At 39.5% G+C, this 3860-nt stretch overlaps 1 protein-coding gene across 1 annotated transcript in view; it reads right to left on the reverse strand.

The window, feature by feature from the left end:
• Positions 1-1559: 1559 nt before the first annotated feature.
• Positions 1560-3860, reverse strand: part of fto (FTO alpha-ketoglutarate dependent dioxygenase) — a 187832-nt gene continuing 185531 nt past the window's right edge. Inside the window, exon 11 of the mRNA XM_088613960.1 lies at positions 1560-3860. This exon is cut by the window's right edge and continues 29 nt beyond it. The gene's annotated coding sequence lies outside the window, so the exon portion shown is untranslated.

Consider the following 3860-nt stretch of genomic DNA (forward strand, 5'->3'; position numbering starts at 1 on the left):
TGTAAGGCACCATCCCTCCTCCTTCTGCGGCAGGTCACAGCAAAGTGTCAGCTCAGATTGCCTCTTAACCATCTGCCATTAACAAAGAGCAATCAATTTTCCAACAGTAGCACAACACATGTGAACATGGCAGACCTGCTGGATTATTCTCCTAATGAAATGAGAGGGGAAGCCTGTCAAACACCCCTGATTAAAACTCGCACTCTGGTTTGCATGCAATTACACCGGATCTGAGTTACTTTCCGGCGGAGGGCAGGGGGCTGAAAAATGCTCTTGCCAACGTTAGAGAATGCACTGCTGTTAAGAGTTATCAGAACTAAAGCATAAAAGACACAGAGTAAAAGAATTCCGAAGAATCCCAGATACACAAATATCATCACTCCTGACAGAATGAGGGTTGTTAAAGTTAACGCTTGCTCTGGAAACTATTCATCCAGTAAGTACAATTTGACAGCTGTGTTTTGCAGTTTCTATTGCCACACCATTTTGATCATTCTACTTCTATAACAATTAGAAAAAATGTTTTGGAAGGGAACAACAAAATCCCAGGACCTATGACTGGAAAAAAAAGTGCAATGAGGATAAAATCAGCACAATAAACAGTGCCTGCTTGCCACCATGCCTTGGTCTACTGCAAAACAGTGCTTCTGAGTGCATTTAATTGCCAGACTGTCTTGTAGATTCTTATAATAGAATTTATCAAGTAACTGTCAACTGGAGCTCCATCTCCTAGATCTCCTTGAAAACGAAACTCCAAACATACATTTAAGATATTAGAGCGCTTGTAACAATGCTGTAACACAGTGTGTGATGCTCTGCTGTTGACGAGAGCTGCAGACATCAGAAAAAACTGACAAAGCCTGTCACTGACAAGAAAGAGAGACTGCATGCGAGCCAAAAAATATAAAATAAAACGATTGCGGATAAATCACTTCAAGCAATTATCAACTTTGAACTACAGCTTTCAAAAAAAAAAGAACCCAGAGTTTCTTTACACAAGTCTTCAGTGTTCAAAGACCAGCTGAAGTTTCTAAAACCCTGCAGTGCCACTTTATTGAGCAAAGCTGCCTGGCAGCGCTGGAGAGAGGTTAGGTGGAGGCAGCGACTGGCATTCAGCGAAAGGGATTGAGCCCTGGTGTCTTGCTGGTGACCAAAGTGTGATCTACCTGCGGGTTAGATGCATAAGAATAAGGTATTATTGATCTTTTTTCAAAATCAAAAGAAGCATTTCTCATTTTTAAAATTAAGAAAAAGCAAAACGGCACAAGTTCCTAATTACCTGGACATAAGCTGTCCATGTAAGCACCAGAGGTATTTATGGAAGCACTCTAATAAGAGCTTCATGTTGTCTTGTTCTAGTTTATTGTGGCAATGAGAGTTTTTGTGCCCAGACAGGTGAGGCAGGGCAGTAAATGTTACTGCCCTTGACCTCCAGTACATGCAGACCAACATTGAGGCTACATAACCAAACAGTAGCACAAAAGACATGATAACTCTCAGGTCATTTAGACTGGATGTAAAAATTATTGACGCTGAGTAAAGAACAACAAATGTGCTCATAAGGGTTGTATGTGTTTACTGGTACCAAAGGACAACAGCAGGTATTATAATATTCAGGATTTATGAACACCAGGAATATTATTATTATTTTATAATGGCATTATCAATTGTCATGTTTTAAAGTTTCTCTGTCACATCAACAAAAACACATAAATACATAAAATCATGATCTGAAACATACAATTACAACAACACAGATAACGCTGTGTTTTAAGTGTGTGTGCCTTTTTGGAAATATGGACATCATTCTAGTTTAAAGATTAATTTCAGTCATTCACAAATGCAGTCAAAGGGATTGTTCTGTTCTATGCCTTTCCTAAGTGTTTCATCATTGCTATAGTAAGAATATAGGTTACACAGCCACATATGCTGTTATTTGTCATTCTTTGGACAATGCAGATGTAGTTAATCCTATGATCTGTGCAATCTAAATATTTTAAATAGGAACTCAATCAATTGAATTTCATAACAGCACAGACATTTTCCCACAACCAATAGGTGGTTTCAGAATTATCCCAGAAAAGATTCTGAAAACAATGGTGTATCAGGGTAAGTAATTCTCTTTAAGAACTCTAGCTGCTCACCTAAAATTAAGAGCTCTTTGCTGACAGCAAAGTGAAACTCTTTTCACCAATGACCTGTCACTGAGAAAAAGCATGGTTTTTCTTCACTGTCAAGCAAATCTCATTCAGCAGTTTTGACAATCATCCAAAAGACATTTTCATTGTTCTCTCTTGCACTGTAATAATTGGGTAGCACTCCATACTTTCTACATGAATACAATACAGAAACAATACAGTAATAATTGCTGTACTAAAAACAAGTCATCCTTTCCAAGTCCCACTTTCCCTGGAACTTGAACAACAGCATCATCACGCTCTGCACTGCATTTTTCTCCCTCTAAGATGTTCACTGATGAAGTGCTGTAGCACTCAAGACACAGCACCAGATTCCTCCTTGAGGTCATCGGTCATCAGTTTTGATCCCCATTGATCACCAAGCTGGTCCTACATGCTGGTTTTATTGAGCAACCCAGAGGCAGAGGAGATGGTGGTGTCAGGTCATTCCTTACAGTAATACTTCCGAAAGGTGATGTGGATGGATCAGTGCTTCCATGAAGGTTGCAGGCATTCGGCACAGAAACTGGAGACCGTTCTGATTCTATTCCGACCATGTTGAAGTCATCGGCACATTCGCTTCTCTCAAGATTTCAATACACAAACGTACACAAAGCATGTATTTTAATACAGCCTTGACATACTCATAACTGAAGAAGATGGAAAAACCATCAGGATCTAAGCAATAAAAAATACTTAAGTAAATAATGATAATTACTATGTACGGAGGCACAGACACAGCCCAAGAAATTCCAGGTAACGATGTTACTATAGCACGACTATTATCATATGAACAAACAAAGCAAGTTCTCTCTTTGAATGCCAATATTTATTTTACGAACTTCGTTTCACATGGCTTTTTATGATTGTCAGCAGTTTTGTTTTTTCTTGGTAGTATTTGCATGTAATCTGTTTTTGACACAGCTGGAGGGACCCGGTCTGTGCCACAGCTAGGTAGTAGTCCTACAGTCAGTTAACTTTCTTTAATGTGCTCCTGTAACCAAGAGAAAACAAACCTCATACAGCACACCGGCTGACAAGCAGGAAATCCCAATACTGTAGCGATTATGGCATCGCTTCTGGTGATAAGTAGGCCTCTCTCCACAGATAAATAAAATGCATCAAATTTGATCAGAAGATATGGTTTCTGGCTGTCAAAACTTTCACTGGGAAATAAACACTTGATACATTCAGGCCCAGAAGTACGGCTACATATTTTTCAAAGTATTGGAAATCAATAAGGAACAAATTATTTATGGAAAATATATCCTGTGTTGAAATACTGTTGGTAAGCCTTCTGGATTTATTAAGAAACATGCCCACACAAATCATGAATAGTCTGTCTCTTTTCACTACAGGAGTCGGGGATGTGATGTGTGTTTTTCTGCGTGTAGGGAGGGGAATTGTGGAAGAGTCAGAGCAGTTTCACAAGAGCAGATGACAATTTCTTCTCTCTACAACCTTTAAAAATAAAACCAGCAACTTACTGCGGTGAAACCATTGGGTTTTTTTTTGTAATTTTTATTTTGAATGCACACAACTTGGGAAAATGCCGGGCCCTTCTGTCGCATCCCCCAGTTGTCACTCTCAATGAGACATCCCCCTGCCTTTCGCAAAATTTAAACAGGGGGCCCTTGTCGTTCATGTCATTCCACTCCTGATAGCGCTGGGACACATGCTCGT

The sequence above is a fragment of the Lepisosteus platostomus genome, chromosome 20 (assembly GCF_059453375.1).
Source record: "Lepisosteus platostomus isolate fLepPlt1 chromosome 20, fLepPlt1.hap1, whole genome shotgun sequence".
Lineage (NCBI taxonomy): Eukaryota > Metazoa > Chordata > Actinopteri > Semionotiformes > Lepisosteidae > Lepisosteus > Lepisosteus platostomus.